The sequence below is a fragment of the Giraffa tippelskirchi genome, chromosome 4 (assembly GCF_054371585.1).
Source record: "Giraffa tippelskirchi isolate mGirTip1 chromosome 4, T2T-mGirTip1v1.2.pri, whole genome shotgun sequence".
Taxonomy (NCBI): Eukaryota; Metazoa; Chordata; class Mammalia; order Artiodactyla; family Giraffidae; genus Giraffa; species Giraffa tippelskirchi.
In genome coordinates, this window is record NC_137278.1 from 22,675,543 (window position 1) to 22,692,960 (window position 17,418).

Genomic DNA, 17,418 nt, shown 5'->3' on the forward strand with positions numbered 1-17,418 from the left:
TCAGCTCAGAAAACTTTTTCTCGACTTACTCGGTCAAAACCTGTCCTGAACTTAACTGAAGGTAACTATTGTCTTTATCCCTTTTAAGGCAAATATTATCCCTTTCGCACAGAAACATAAATGCGTTTGACCACAGGGAACTATTCCAAACCTACTGGAGCTGTTGCATGATATAGGATAGATGCACCACAATCTTTCCAAAATCTGAAAAATGCTAAATTCCATAGCACGTTTGTTCCCTGGGGTTTTGGCTGAGGGTCCGCACCCCTTCCCACCCATGATGTTGCAGTCCCAGGACACTCGCAGTGTAGGACTTGGAACCCGGCAGCCTCTCGTCCAAGAAGCTGGGAAACGGAAGAAGGGGTGAGACACATTGCTGGTTCAAAACCCAGGAAGTCCGGGGCTGAAATCCCAAACTGGCCCCTCAGCAAGGAGAGGCTGAAGAAAGAGGCAAGCCATCCTGTACTGGTGGGTGGCAGGTTTAGTAAGCAAGAAAACGTACATACCAGGCTGGTCTTGGGCACCTTGAGACGAGTAGATCTCTGCAGCTGACGCCAACATCTTGAATGCACAGTGGCCTTCCCTGGGCTCAGTCACTCCTTCAGCCCGGATGGTCTCAATCACACAGGGCTCTCTCAAGCCTGCGTCCTTCCAAATGGCTCCCACTCTGGGACCAATTGGTGGGCAGGACTACATTCCAAGGACCAGAAGTGGGTGAGGAGCCTGGGTCCAGCTCAAAGGCTTCAACCGAGCATCAACCCTCTCCAGGACCTCCAACAGAGAACCAGCCTGCACTGCAGGAGGGGTTCTTACTGGTTGGGGGAAGCCGGGGGGGTGGGGACGCCTCTAACTGGCCTATAAGGCAGCCTGGGGAGGCAAAGCCTTCCTGGAGGTGCAAAGGCACAGAGGCTCCAAGCTGTAGCAGACAGGTGGGCTCAGGGAGCCAAAGGCCTTGAAGGGAACAGGAGATAGGCTGGAAAAGTCACTTCGGAGAACGCCTTGAGTCCTCACTGATGCGAAGCTTGGCGACGCCGCTGGGAACTGTTTTCAAGAAGTCCTGGCCAAGCTGGAAAGAGCCCAGAGCGGGTGACTGGCTGGGCGCCCCCTCTCCCCTCCAGGGACCCAGCATAGAAGATGATGAAGGCAGAGGCTGGTGGAGTCCAGTCAGGAGGAGCTAAGGCTGCAATGAGACCTTGAAGGTGGAAGGCAAAGGGAAACATGAAGAACCCTGTTCTCAGGAGCCTCCCACGTGAGCTGGAGGAGCCAGGGGCCCCCCAAAGAGCCCAAAGGGGGGGCCTCATCTCCTGCTGTTCTCCATCACCATTGGTGCTTATGCTGTGTCTCCCCGGCTCAGCCAGGCCCTCAGCAAAGCTCTTCTTGTGTATTTCACTTATCCGTGGCAGCTTCATTATTTAAATCGCAATTAATCTCCATGCCCGGGCGCTTGCCTGAGAAGTCTGTTTAATTACCTCCCTTAAACTCCCCGGGGGCACACAGCCTGGTCTGCTTATTGATCACCCAGCCCCCCCATTTCCCACTCAGAACCCACAGCTGGAGCGGCTCCGGGGAACTGGTCAGGAGGAAATGCCAAGGGTCAGTGTGCTCCTCCTTGTGTCCAGGCGGCCTCACAGTGGAGAACAGGGTTCAGGACAGTCCTCTGTTAGGACAGCATCCCAGGCCCCCACCACCCATATCCAGGTGCCAACCCCACCAGAGGGCAATTTCATCCCCTCCCACTAGCCAGACACACGGTTCTTTCTGTGTCTGTCTCAAGCAATTGCCCCCTCCCCAACACGCTGCCTACCCCGTGCCCGTCCCAATCTCCCGTCTTCCAGGGCCTCGTTCAAGCCCCACTTTCTCTACAGCACCTTTCCTGCCCAGATTCCTTCCTTGCACCGTGATGACCCCAGGGCCATGCTCAACACCTGGACAATTGGTTGGGCCAATCTCAGCTGGCAAAACTGACCCTGCCTCCTCTGAGCTCTACTTATAGACTAAACGTTTGTGTGTCCACTCCCCACCCTCCAATCACCAGTCTGATGGTATTTGGAGGAGGGAATTTGGGAGGTAATTTAGGTCATGGAAGTGCAGCCTTTATGTCTGAAATCAGTGCCCTCATAAAAGGGACCTCAGCTCATTACTCCTCTTTCTGTCACATGAAGATATGAGATGTCAGCCTGCAACCTGGAAGAGGGCCTCACCGGAACCTGGCCATGCTGCTACCCTGATCACGGGCTTCCAGCTTCCAGAACAGTCAGAAATAAATGTCTGTTGTGTATAAGCCACCCAGGATCATACTTTGTTATTGCACCTTCAACTGCCTAAGTCTATCTCTTCCTCTCTCACCCATCACACAAACATACGAGCACACACACACCTCTATGAAAGATCAATTTGAAATGATCCACTCCAGTATTCTGGCCTGGAGAATTCCATGGACTACAGTCCAAGGGGTGGCAAAGAGTCGGACACAACTGAGCGACTTTCACTTTCCCTTTTTCAGAAACAAGGAGCACTCCCAATGGAAAGGTTCTCACTTTGAATGGAGCAACATCTTTGCGAAGTAGACAGATGGAGGTGTGAACAGTTTATGAACTGCTGGTTCCAATCTTAAAATGGGGCTCAGAACTGAGGCATTTTCTCTCTTCCCTTTAAGCCTCTCCATCTCAAATTCACACTGACGCCACTTTAAATCATTTGCTTCTTTACGGCTTTTCTATCTACCCTCTTTTCTAATAGTCTATTTAAAGCTGGAAGATGAACCTTATTTTTTTCCAAGTGTAATTGGACAGAATTTGCATGATCCATGAGGTAACAAGTGGGTCCTGAATTATGTATGATCCCCTCTAATAGGCCGGAGCTTGTTTGGAAAGTGTGATCTTATAAACTACTGAGTTTGGTTTTTATGGCAAATTGAACACCATTCCCCCTTCTTGCTTTACATATTCTCCTAATTAGGGGAGATAAAATAGATTTTTGACCTGAAAAAAAGTGATTTCTTTCCAAGAGCCCACATTTGTATGGAAAATTAAGCTCATTTCAGTCAGCTGCACCCTCTAATTTAGAGCTGTTGTCAGCATAAAGTAGCATCATAAAAGATTTCCCCATCAGGAGCTCTTACGCAATCAAGACCTTAAGGTGACATGCTCAAGTTCAGGAAGGACAGTGAGGCTTGTTCCTCCAGTGGTCTCAGAAAGTCTGGTGTGAGACTTGCATTTCACTAAGGGTGATTTAAATTTTGTCTGTATGTTGCTTATCTGTTCCTCAGGAGGCAGAGCACTTGACATTAATAATAATTGCTTCTCCTCCTTGAACCTGACAGTGCTCCAGGCAGGTGAGCCAGCTGCTTTTGTGACTCAGTCTTGGGCTTGAGGTGGCTCCTTGGTGGCACCTGGTCCTTCAGCAGTGATGAATCAGGTGTCCTACGGGTCCCCGGGGAGCCTGAGCGGTAGTGGTGTTTCCTGTCCTTCTTTAAGGGTATACAGAGGTGCAAGAAGTAGGCGAACAGTTTGGAGGGAGAGTGTGATATGAGTCTTCCCAGAGCAGGGGGTGGTGGTAGAGAGAATACAACCAAGCAGGACCCTACGAGGCCTTTCCAGAATAGACCCCCACCCATGTCCTCTGCTTGCCTTTTGTCTGTAGCAAAAACTTTAGTCAAAGAATAAATGTAATCAGAGAAATGAGAAAATGCAGAAAGAAAAGAAAACAGTCAAGCAAGACAAAATAATCATAGTTCAGCTATTAAACAAAGTCAAGGACCTTTAGTTCTTCCTCAAGGGCTGTAGATAATATTCTGAGCCATGTCCTGTGAGCTATTTTGCAGATTCGAAAACCCCACCAGGTGGAACAAGTCTACTGTATGCTGTCCACGAGCACAAGGACCACAGGCCGGTTGGAACCAGAAGGTTGATGATGCTGACTCTTGATTACCTCACCACCAACCAATCAGAAGACTATCCACGAGTTGACCACGCCCTGCTCCATGAACACTGACTCCTCTCTACCCCCTCTAGGGCGGGACACACAGTTTTAAGGGCATTAACCTGCCATGGCCTCCTTTGCCTGGCAAAGTAATAAATCTATTTATTTCTATTACATCACCCAAAAACTCTGTCTCTGAGATTTAATCCAGCACCAATGCACAGAGGCTGAATTTCAACAACAAGAAGTCTGTAATTATCCAGAAAGTATCCAAGCACTGTGATCCTGGGTAATGGATTCCCTGATTTCTGCTCTCACTCCAAGTGGGGAGAAACTCGTCTTTCAGACTTTAAAACCCCCTTCCCATCGCAGTAGGTGGTAGATAAACCCTGACTCTGTAAAGAGGCCATACGCACAGACCATGTGGGTTCAAGGGAGAAAGCACCAGAATCAAACAGCCATTCTCAGGGTGCAATAGCAACAATTCCATCCCTTTTGGGACCCATAACAAGAGCCTAAAGTGGGAAGCGGACAGGCTAAAAGCAGTGGGTTAGGTCCACAGTGAGGAAGAGCCCACCTCCCTCTGCCCTGCAGCTGCCTTACTCGGCCTCCTGTCTGGCCAGCAAGTCCTCTGTGAGTGCAGCTGCCGGTGGAGTGTCCTGTCCCCTGAGAGGGGCCCCTTAGGCACCCATAGACGTGAACCCCAACAAGACAGTCACATCAGAACACAGAGAGACAGACTGGGGGTGGCAAACTGACTTGGAAGGGCCACATGTTCAATGCTTTGGACTTTGGGGCCATTTGGTCTCTGCTGCAACTGCTAAATTAACTGTTTGTAGCATGAATGCAGCCACAGATGATAAGTCATCAGTGTGACTGCACGCCAAGAAAACTTTGTTTATAAAAAGAGGCAGTGGGCCGGATTTGGCCCGATATCTGCCACCCCTGGACTGTGGCAGACCCACCCTGCACATTGAAAGCTTAAATAAGCTACGTGGAGTACATCCATGATCCAGAAAATTGCTTATGGGATAAGATACACCTACTTGTCTTTCTGTGCCTCTCAAGACCTTACTCCTAACTATCTGCTAATAATTCCTGTGAATTAGAACCTGCACCTCCCCCAGTCAAACAACTCTTGTGCCAAAGTCCATCGCATATTGAGCAGAACTAAGAGGTGTGAGACAAATGCACAGCTTCTTAGAACATAGCTCTGGCTCAGTGATACCCTGCAATTTACAATTCCTGTAATTTACAATTCCAAGCAGAAAAACTTCTTTGAAGAAAATATTTACATCCAGTTTCAGGGCTCCTTTAGTTTTCTCAGAGAGCAATGGGAGGAGGGTCTTTATGTAACTAACAAGCCTCAGGGGATTTCTCTTAGGAACAAAAGCATCATCTTCATCCAAGGAAATACACTTTTCTCCCTTGAGAGGAGAAACATGCGCACAGCTATTCCCGAAGATTCCAGAATAAATCTTAGGGCCCAGAATAAGTCTGCAACCACCAACAACACTGCCCCCAACACATGACAACCCAGCATCACAGCTTGACAAATGCAAGCAAGGGAAGTGCTGGACCCTGGGGCAGAGCACAGGCTGGAGCTCTGACTCGGATTTGGAACTGGAGGAGGTCACACCCGGGCAGAGATTGGAGGGTGGGTGAGGGGAGAGAGAAAGAAAGAAAAGTTCAGGCAGAGGCAACAGCAACTGCTGCTGCTCCCCTCGGAGAAAAAAGAGCCCAGAGCTTTCTAGAATTTGAAAGAGGTTCAGTGAGATTTGAGGGAGGAGCCCAAGAGGTAACGAGGGTCCAGATGATGAAAGATGGTGAAGGTCGACTTAGGACGTTTGGAAGGGAGTCCGTGAAACATTTTAGGCAGAAGGGGGATGTAATCCGTTTTGCCTTTGTCAAGAGTAGTGATTAAGTTGGGACTTCCCTGGTGGTCCAGTGATTAAGACTTTGCCTTCCAAGGCAGGGGTGTGGGTTCGATCCTGGAGCTAAGGGTCAGGGAGCTAAGATTCCACATGCCTCAAGGCCAAACAACCAAAAGGTGGAACAAAAGCAATATTGTAACAAATTGAATAAAGACTTGAAAAATGGTCCACAATTAAAAAAATAATCTTAAAAAGAAAAAAGAGTCATGATTAGAACTCATGGAGCATTTATCTCTGCATCAGGACCTGGGCTTTGCACTTTTCAAGCACCACCCCATTCATCCTTGGGAAGAGCCTAGTGTAATAGCAAAGAGAGAGGGACCTCGAAGCAGACCCCCCAGGCCACACACCTGATAGGGAAACCCGGGCTCCTGATTCTCCTCTGGGCTCAGACGTCAGAACTGAGCCCGCAGACCTTTTGTAGCTTCAACACAATATGAACTACACAGACCAAAAGCTGGAAAAGACAATAACCCATATTCAGGAGATGCTCATTTCATGGCTAATTTCTCCAGACTCAGAATGTATTACTTTTGTGCAGTCGCCAAAATGGACTCAGTCAAATAATAAAGAGCATTTAGAAGCTGTGAAGAAGAAAGAGGGGGATAATTAAGCCACACGACTTCGCTTAGTGTGAAACAAAGAAGTCACTCAAAAGAATTTACCTTTTCCTTGAAGGAAAAAGGGAGAGAGAAGGCAGCGCTTTGTTTTCTCCCCTTTGCCTTTGAGATGTCAAACTTATTTTTCACATCTTAATTCTCCACTGATTTTTTTGTTAGTCCGCAGAGGGTAGGAGGTGGGGTACCGGATCTGCTCAAGTGCCCTGGCGTGGACTTCGGGGAAAAGGCCAGTGTGTGCTGCTAGAAAAGGAGGGATTCCCTGCCCCTCGCAGGAGGCTCCAACCACAGCCTGACAGTGACCCCAGTTGTGCCTCTCCAATTGACTTTTCCCTCTGAAATATCAAGAACATAGGCCATTACTGTCTTCTTTAAAAGTAAGAAGATTTTTAAAACTACCAGATAGCCCAGGGGTAGATGGCTGCCTGCAATGCTTGGAAAAATAATGTGGAATGGTGAAGGGTGAGAAGCGCTAAGAATCTCTAATTTCACAAACATTCCTGGTCCTTCTGCTTTGACTTCCAGGAAGCTCAGAGCTTGACCCAAGTTCAGTCACTGTTGAAAGTGAAAGTTGCTCAGTCTTGTCAGACTCGTTGAGACCCCATGGACTGTCCATGGAATTCTCTAGGCTACAATGCTGGAGTGGGCAGCCTTTCCCTTCTCCAGGGGATCTTCCCAACCCAGGGATCGAACCCAGGTCTCTTGCATTGCAGGCTGATTCTTTACCAGCTGAGCCACAAGGGAAGCCTGGTCACAGTTTAAGCATGATTATAAGACAGTAAGTGTGATTTTGATGTCGGTCAGTTTTTTACTTTCTGATCTTTCTTGTTTTGGATCTACTGATGGCACTAATGGTAAAGAACCTGCCTGCCAGTGCAGGACAGGTAAGAGACTCAGGTTCAATCCCTGGGTCAGGAAGATCCCCTGGAGAAGGGAATGGCAACCCACTGCAGTATTCTTGCCTGCAAAATCCCATGGACCAGAGGAGCCTGGCGGCCTACAGTCCATGGGGTCTCAAAAGAGTCGAACATGACTTATCGACTAACCAACAACAAATGGGGTGTTACCATTAAACAAGTCATTTAACCTCTGTGGGACTCAGCTCCTCATTTGTAAGTGACAAGAACATCTCTCTTACAGGACCTTGTTTAGGGTTATATAAAATTTTGTGCAGAAAACATCTGATAAACATGAGGAAACACTATTCAAATAGGAAGGATGATTATTTTTCCATTTCAGGAATGTCTTCTGTGGTCCAGTGACATATTCGGCACAATCCTAGGTGGTGATGCCAGGGGGGTCCTCAGGCCAGATGGCTCTGTCCCTTAATGTTAACTGTGACCTAAAAGGTGGCCATGAGAATCCAGAAGTAAAGTGAAAATGTATATGAAATGCATTTCATTTTATAGTCCTATGAAATAGCATTGTTCGGGGCATTCAGTTGTATAATATGTTCATATTAAGGTTGAAAATAAAACATTTCTGGAATCTTAACTCACAGTCAGGGTTATAACCTTCCAGGTAGGAGACCAGGGGGATTCTTCCCTAGGAAAAATGCACAGGATCTGGGATTTAGGAAGCGTTCAATAAATGTAAATGCTTACTTCTGGTGCAGTTTGAAATGGTCTTGTCTCTGTGAAGAATATTTCTTTCGGAGCAAATGTCTCTCGGGATTTTTTTTTTTCTGGTGAATCAGCTCTTTCTCTTTTTCACTCTCTCTGTCTCTCCCTATCTCTGTCTCTCCCTATCTCTGTCTCTCCCTGTCTCTGTCTCTCCCTGTCTCTATCTCTCCCTATCTCTCTCTCTCTTTTGTTAGCCCCTCTGCCTGTCCTCTTCCCCTCCTCCCTCTCTCCTTTTCCATCCTTTCCCTCTGTAAGTCTCCACAATTTTGAGTTTTGGACTGGCACAAGCCTCTACTGTATGACCTTTGCCCTCTTCAAACTCAGCACCTATGTGTGGAGTGTTTTCCCTGAGCTCAGCGCTTTGGTTTATTGAATCCTGATGACTCACGAGGTAGTGACCACTGCTCCCATTTTGCAGATGAGAAGAGTGAGGCTCAGGGAGATTCAAAGTCTCACCCAGGATTTTACCATCAGTGATAGAACCGGACTGAAACCCAGGCCTCCAACCTCGCTGTTCTTTCTGCTCCATTCAGTCAGGTGGAGGGCACATATCCCTTGATCTGCTTCCTACTCTATACTCTAGAGGCTTGGTATGACATCATTCTGTTTTAAATAATTTCAATCAACGCTCCAAGGGCAGTGGGGGAAGGTGTTTGGAAGTTAGTTTCATGAGGGCTTGGCCTTATTTGGATAAAGAACCAAGATATTTTATGTATGATGTTAACAGAGTCGATTATCAGCAAAGCTTTTTTTTTTTTTTTTTTTTTAATAACAGGGACAATCTGTATACTGAGGCCAAGTGAAGAAGTGAAACCTCAACACTAGTGTTCTCCCCGGGTAATACCCGCTCCTCCAACAGGAAAGGGGAGTGGGTGCTAGAGAAGAGTCCTCGCCCGACATGACCGAGTTGGGCACCATGGAAACCCAGATGTTATCACATCTGTACAGTTTTTTTCCTTCTCTTCCTGGAAAGAGAAATAATGAGCTCTTGAAATTCAAATTCCCATTGCCTCTGAAGTCATGAGCATATTTAAAAATGGTGTGAGGCTGTGACATTTACAATCCCTAAATTCATGTCAGAGAATAAATCCAGAGTCACCTCCAATCACTGAATGAGAAGCAGCCAGGCATCTCCAGCCCTGTGGGGGGGGAGCTCCAGCAATGATAATATTCAGAAAATGCTGGGAGGTGCAGGCTGGGGGTGACCACCCTCGGCGACCCAGCCTTTAGACACCTGCAGACATGCTTAAAAATCAGGGGAAACAGAGACCCAGGAGCGAGAGGAGAGAATAGGACCCCCAGGGGAACCCAGCCTCGTTGCTTGTCAACCCCCACCTGCGTGGCCCGCTGGGCTCTGCCTGCAGGCACAGGTGTGTGGGCAGCAAAGTGAATGTCGCATTCTGGGACAAACGTGTGCCTTTCTCAGCTAGAAATGCATCCTCATTAAGACAAAATAAGGCTCCCGCTCATGATGTCAGGGGTGCTTGGCTGTACTGCCACAGTGGGGCCCTTTATCCAGGAGCTAAATATGCTCACCTTGGCAGAGCTGACAGGTAAGCACGTGAGAGCCACGTCTCTGGCCACCTTCCATGCTAAAGATACACCTGCCAGTTCTGTGGGTTGGGGTGGGGGCCCTTCTCATCAGTCACCCTGCCCAGCTTCTCTACAAACGCTCAATACTTCCCATCCTCTGGGGGTGAGGGGGGGCTCATCCCAGCCTGCTGGCTGGAAAAGCTCCCTGTGCTTTTTCTCTCCAACTCCATCTGCCCGGGTCCAAAGAAGATGAGGAAGGGGGAATGTGGAGAGAGCTCTGTGGGCTGAAATAAACACCCGCCCCCCAGAGACCAGAAGAGCATCTTGGTTTTATTTTTTGAACTTACTTCCAGCACCCGGATGAGAACAAAGAAAAGGTTGAAACTTGAGAAGAATCATTTCTCTATTTTTCTAATAGGTTTCATGCCTAGAGGTGGAGAGGACTGTACTCAGGTATTCATCCTGCCCTGCCATCCCACCAAAAATCAAGCAGTTTTTGAGTCTGAGTTCTGGGAAAGAGACAAACTGACCCACAGATGATACTAGTTCCCCCAGCACGGTGAAATGTGTGCAGGGTGGTTTTCTGCTCTCAGAAGGTCTCTTGTCACCCAGACAGGTTAGAAGCTTCCAGGAGCCTGATGTTGTGATCAAACTCTTTGTGGTCCCATGAGATTGTACCACGTGCCCAACACCCTTCTAGAATTCCTCATCTAAGGCTCCAAAGACCCTGTGAAGTCAATCAGTTCAGTTCAGTTACTCAGTTGTGTCTGACTCTGCAGTTCCATGGACTGCACCACTCCAGGCTTCCCTGTCCATCACCAATTCCCAGGGCTTACTCAAACTCATGTCCATCGAGTCAGTGATGCCATCCAACCATCTCATCCTCTGTCATCCCCTTCTTCTCCTGCCTTCAATCTTTCCCAGCATCAGTGTCTTTTCTAATGTATCAGCTCTTTGCATCAGGTGGCCAAAGTATTGGAGCTTCAGCTTCAGCATCAATCCTTCCAATGAATATTCAGCACTGATTTCCTTTAGGATGGACTGGTTTGATCTCCTTGCAGTTCAAGGGACTCTCAATAATCACCCTCATTTTACCAACTAGAGCTCTGAGGCCCAGGGAACCTGGGGTCATGCTGCAAATTTGGGACTGGGAGCTGGCAGGCTGGACTTTGTTTCACTCTCAGCCCAGATCACTGACTGTCTCAAATCACAAGGCAAAGGAAATGCAACATTGATTAATGGAGTGAAAAGTCCCAAACAACTTCAGAACAAGGGCAGGACCAGGTGATATGGTCATTGCATGGACACTCCCTCTACCTGAGGCGGGGCCGGCATCCTGCCCTTGGGGCCACTTGGGCCATGGTTGCTCCCTCTGGATCTCAGAGGTGTGGCCATGGTGTGACCTGCCTCCAGATGCCCTTGGTCAGACTATCGTTTCTCCTATGACCTGGTCCCAGGGCCCTCACAGTCACCCCCCTGCACACGTACACCTGTAACCTCACACAAGGACACAAGTCCTGTGAATCCTGCAGCACGGCTGCAGCCCAGGAAGCACCCTCTGCCCCAAATCCTCATCGCCCAGGTATCAGCCACCTTGGCAAAACATCCTGGGCCTGAGGCCATCCAAGGTGATTTCCAGACGGGGCCGACCCAGGAAAGCCTGCCACAGACACTGTGTCAAAAATGTCTCACCCCTAAATCCCCAGAACCCCCCAACCTAGGTAATGAAAACATGGCATTTGTTATTAAAGGGGTCTCCTCCGTGCCTGACTTGGATGACTACTACTGGCCCCAGGAGGGTTCCATTCATAAAACCTGGACTGGGCACCGGGCTGGGTGAGGCCCTCAGGGGGACGTAGGGCAGGACACAAGCTGGGCCCTCAAGAGCCCATCCGAGGCAGGGGTGCCCCTGTGGCCAAAAGCAGCACAAGTGCTGGCCTAGCGTTTACATCTTCATCACCTAACAAAAGCAGCAGAATCAAGGAGAAAGGGCAGACTTTGCAGTCAGCCAGCTCTGGGTTCAAATCAGATTTTGCCAGGAACCAGTCCCATCTGTTACAACGCAGAAAGTCGCATCGCTTTGTGAGATTTGTTTTTTGAGCATCACAGTGTTGGAGTGACGGCCACAAGCTTTCTCACAATTCAAGAGAAGGCTGCAGGCATACATGCAGGCCTGCGGATAAAAGCCGACTATTTGCATAAGTGCCTTTCTTTACTGCAAAGTGGCTGGCTTCGAAGCTACTAGAATTGCTACGCTTCCCAAGAGGTTAAGCTATCTGTTGAAGCTGTAAGTAGAGCTGATCCTCTGTATTAAAACAGTGGATGAACAAAGAAGGCTACACCTAAAGTAGGTTTTTAACTTGGATAAAAAATGGTCTCCGGAACCTAATCTCAATGGAGGACACACATGCCCCAAGTTTAAGGCAGCAAAGAATGAGTCGCCTGCACTCCTGGTGCAAATATCAGTGAAGTTAAAATGAATACTCTGCTGGTACTCTTATTACTAATTTTTATGGTTTCTTCAGCTTTTCAGTCACTGTAGATTTTGAGTAGTCTGCTTTTAAGCTTATTTTCCTATAAGGCTGATAATTTTTATCAGGCAATTTTGAGGAACCCAAGGGTTTTGGGGGCTTCCCAGGTGGCACTAGGGGTAAAGAACCCACCTGCCAATGCAGGCTAGACCTAAGACATGCCGGTCCGATCCCTGGGTTGGGAAGATCCCCTGGAGAAGGGAATGGCAATCCACTCCAGTATTCTTGCCTGGAGAATCCCATGGACAGAGGAGCCTGGTCAGTTACAGTTCATAGGTTCGCACAGAGTCTGACATGACTGAAGTGACTTAGCACGGCAAGGGTTTTTAGGGCTACCTACGATAGCGCATTTCCCCTGGAGAAGGAAATGACAACGCACTCTAATATTCATGCCTGGGAAATCCCATGGACAGAGGAGCCTAGAGGGCTACAGTCTGTGGGGTCTAAAAAGAGTCAGATGTGACTTAGCAACTAAACAACGTCAAAATATGCTGTCACAGCAAAAATGCACAAATATATGTGTGTATGTGTGTACAAGTATGTAAATGAGTGTATGTGTATGTGTCCATATCTAGCATGTAGTAGGTGATTTGTAAATGGAAACTTTTGCTTTGAATTCATCTCTACTCTGCATCTGGTGTTCCCGTTGAGACTTGGCACTGAAAGAACTCAGAAAAGCTGAGATTGCTGGAAAGAGGCGGGTCTGGGGCCAGGCTTGTGCTGCACAAACAGGAGAGTCTGAGTCTGGGGTAAGCCTTAGCCCTGACTGTGGGGGACCAGAGGGCACTGGCTAACTGGCTGCAACCTTTTTACTGAAGCTCTGACTCCTGTCAGTCAGAATTCCTGCTGCGAAAATGTGATGGCATTTTGCTGTAGGCCAGTGCATCTCCAAACGTGGTCGCCCCCTCCCCTGCACCTGTATCATCAGCAGCACCTGAAAACTTTTAGAAAGGTAAATCTCAGGGCTGACCTGCTGGATGGAGGTTCTGGGGGAGGGGTGCGGCCCCCACCTGGCTTTCACCAGGCCCTCCAGGGGATTCTGATGCACCTGAAGTTCAAAAACCAACGATCTAAAGAGAAACCGAACACTTCCTTTGAAAATCCCCAAGTCGGAGACACCACTCCAACTCGTTCATTTATTCAGTTATCCATTTGCTCCTTCAACAAATATGCATTGAATATCTATGATGAACTAGATACTGTTTTAGGTGCTGGAATGGCTAATACAGACAAACATCACCATTGTTTTGGATCGATAGAAAGTAATAGTTAAGCTATCCAACTCAGGAACCAGCCTGCCTGGTCTGGGTCTCAGCCTCACTGCTCTCTGGCTGTCTGACGTGAGCTATGTTACTTAAATGCCCCATGCCTCAGTGTTCCCATCAGTGCAATGGGATAATAATGATGCCTGTTTCATAGATTTGTGATGAGGGTTAGATGGCTATTTAAAACCCCACCTAAAAGACAGGAAGCACTTGAAGTATGAGTTAAATGGAATATCTAATCAAGTATAATAATAGAGGTCATGGTAAGTCTGATTTCAGAAGAAAATGTGATGCACATCTTCTGTAAGAAACCTTCGTGATGATGTACGGCAGAAAGCAGACTCCTGATATGAGTCATTTACAAAGATAACCGCATAAAAACCAAGAGCCAGCTTCCCCCCCATGATGTGCAGCTTAGCTGGGTGTCTGCCCCTGCGGCTCCTCTAGGCCAGGGAGGGTCGTCTGTCCCATCCTGGTTTAACGCATTAGAACTGAGAAGGCTCCCAGGGAAACGTGTCTGAGAACCTAATGACCAGACCTCCAAGCATAAGGAAACCACCTTCTCCCTGTCACCCTGGAAAGCAGAGCCGGCAGGTGGGGAGATGTCCCTGGGAGGCAGGTGTGAATTCCAGAAAAGGCGGGGGCATTGCTCAGAGTGAAGGCTTTGCAGCCAGCCTCTGCACAGATGTCCCCCTGGGGCTGACTGTGCTGTTTTCTAGGAAATCTGCTTGGAGGGAGAAGGCTGGATCACAAGGCCCCCTCCCACCCTGCGACTGATCAAATCCTCAGACTGAACCTATTTAAAATATGTGCCCCTTTCCCGTTCAGCAGAGGCAGCTCTGAGCTCACCTGTGCTCACCGCCCCCGGCTCCTGCAGCCCCCAAATATGCCCAGGTGGCTGGGCACCTTGAGAGATGTAATGGTTGCATCACTTCAGGAGTGAATGATGAGTAAACAATTCACTTCCCAGGTTTCCTGTTGAGTTTAAACATAAGACAGCAGGCTCCGATCAGGAGAAACCTGGCAGGTTTTCACCTGGGGCCCAAAGCTAGGCTAAATACTGATTTTGAAACAGATTAAAAAAAAAAAAGCAGAGTTGAAGGTACATGTTTCCAGGCTCCGAATGTTAGTCTGAGAACTGAGCTCCTCCTGGTATCCAGCTCTGGGCTGAGGGGAGGAGGGAGGCTGAGAATGCTCAGACTGCCCTCTGAGCCTCCGGGATCCAGCTGGGGAGGAGACGGACACATGGAACAGCCCAGAAAGCAGTTAACCACTGGCCTGAGACCTCACTGGGTGGTATCCATCCCCACGTGATGCTGTGTGCTGGGGACCCAGGGACAGTCAGGCTCTGCTGCTGAAGAGGCGCCAGCTAGTCGGGGCACAGATGGTTGTCTGTGATCACCAGGGTCCCTGCAACAGAAGCAGGTTGGAGGAAGGTGAGGGGCAGGGTCCTAAACCCAGTCTGAGGGGTGGGGTGTCTGGAAAGCTCCCAGGAGATGAAGCACGACCTCAGTTCTGGAGAACAAGTCAAGGATGCGAGGGTAGGCCATACCAGGCCGAGCGCAGCCTCCGTGCGGGCAAAGGACTGGGGGCATGCTCGGATGAGGATGGCTTCCATGATTTGGGGGCCTCCTGGGTGAGGGGACCCAACCTGAGCCTTGAAAACGAGACAGGATTAGCCCAGGGCCCTGAGCCTAGTAGTATGCTGTGCTGTGCTCAGTTGTGTCCAACTCTCTGTGACCTCACAGACTATGGCCCGCCAGGCTCCTCTGCCCACAGGGATCCTCCAGGCAAGAAAACTGGAGTGGGTTGCCATTTCCTTCTCCAGGGGATCTTCCTGACCCAGACCCAGGGATCGAATCTTCGGTCTCTTATGCCTCCTGCATTGTCAGGCAGGTTCTTCACCACGAGCGCCACCTGGGAAGCCTGGCAGCATAAATAAAAGGAATTTCTCTCCAACAAGTCGCCTACTTGAAAGCCAAGCCCAGCCCCTGCAGTTCCGCGGAGGGTAGTGGCTGAGGTCTCAGCTCAGCCTTAACTCCAGTGTTGATTGAATTTGAGATTTCTTCATTTAAATTCACAGCTTAGAGATTTCTTTCTGTGCATAGTCGCTTCAGTTGTGCCCAACTCTTTGCAACCCCATGGACTGTAGCCCGCCAGGCTCTTCTGTCCATGGAATTTTCCAGGCAGGAATATTGGAGTGGGTTGCCATTATTTCTTTACCTAAGTTCTTAGAAATCAGACCTAATGACTAAGGGAGATTCCATTGCTTATTCTCTCATTTTAAGAAAGAGAAAACTATCTTAGACTCAAATCTTTGCTGCCCATCAACTCAGTTTTTTTGAGCACGGATAATGTACCTGGCATCAAGTGTTTTGGTTTATAGCTAGGTGGTCATTAGCCTGAATGGATCCTGGTCAGCAAGATACAGCTTGCCCCAAACCTCACGTGTTCCAGGAAGCCTTCCTAACTTTCCAAGTTACAGGACCCCTCTGTTCCCTTAGGGCTGACCGTAAGGTTAGAGTCACAAACTTTAACCCTGCATTTGCAAGCCTATTCATTCAGGCATTGCTGGAGGGGGCCTGGGAGCAAAGCCCATCAAGTTCATAGTTCATGGCCCAGGGCAGGACTTATCAATTGTCTCTAAAATGAAGACGAGGTTTTCTTCACCCAGGGGCAAATAGCTAGCTGTTAAGTAGAAGCTGTATGCAGGTGGTACACGGTGAGAACAATGGAAGCCAAGTCAGAGAGGTCTGGGTTCAAGGAATAGCTTCTCCAGTTTACAGCTCCTCCAATGAGAGCTGTCTCTACAGAAGCAAAGGTAGATGGACAGAAGACAAGTTTGCGATCCATGGTAAGGCAGGCGAGAATCCATGAGCCCCAGATGGTTCAAGGTGGTTTCTAGGCTCACAAAGGTGACACTCCAAGACACTGAAGGAAATGGCCAGAGCTTTCAGAGCCATTTGAAAAAATGGGAAATAATTTCCAAAAGTGAGGGCAGGCAAAAATTCAGAAACTGCAGCCCAGTTAATTTGATGTCAGTTGCTGGCAGAAATCAATCAATGAGGGATCAGCCAGATGGTATGTGTGTGTAATCGGTGCTTAGAAATGTGCTAGGGACAGAATTTAGCTTGTATGAGCAAAACATTTGATATTTTTTTTTTTTTTTAAGCAAGATGGTAAGGATGAGCTGAGTGCTGTGGTCTGAGGGTGGGGAGCTTGTAAGGCCATTTGTGGGAGAGCAGACAAGGTCTGCATTGCTCCTGCAGGTCCCGTGAGTGGGTTTTGTTTGGAGGCAGGTTTTTGTCTCTGCTTTCAAATAATCAGAGTTGTTCAACAGCTCAGTGAGATACTCTGAGAGTGAGCTCTCCATCACTAGAGGTAATCAACTAACATTCACATTAACATCTGCTGGCACTGGTCTAGAGGTAAGCATTGTGTTGGGGTCTAGAGTGAGAAGACCCAAACTCAAGGATTCACTTGCCAATTGCTACCTGTGTGCCCTCGGGAAGTTCACTTTACCTCTCTGACTCTTGTCAGCCTTCTATATAAAGTGAGGATAAACCTTTATAGAGAGGTTATGAGTTACAGAGAGATTGTAAGTCATAAATTACACGAGATGATGTTCATAAAAGCATTTTATAAACTAAAAGATGCCATACTAATGTGTGTTATCATCAGATTTTAGGAGCTTGCAAATAAGGGACTCTTGAGGCTGGTAGTGTTTCGTGCAGACTGTAGGATTTGAGGCTGGCAGTCTGAAGCCTGGATAGAAATTAAGTGCTATGAAGCATATCGCGCCAGCTCTGGCACACAGTGCACAGATTATTACTCAAACTCCTCATTCAGTTGCAATGATTATTTTAAAGCATCGAGGCCGGGTTGGTGTATCAGCTTGCAAGTTGGCATACTTTTATTTTGGTTTACTCCAAGTTGGAAAAATGATGGATTAGGTACTCTAGGTCCATAGACGGTCAATGAAATTCTCCACCTAA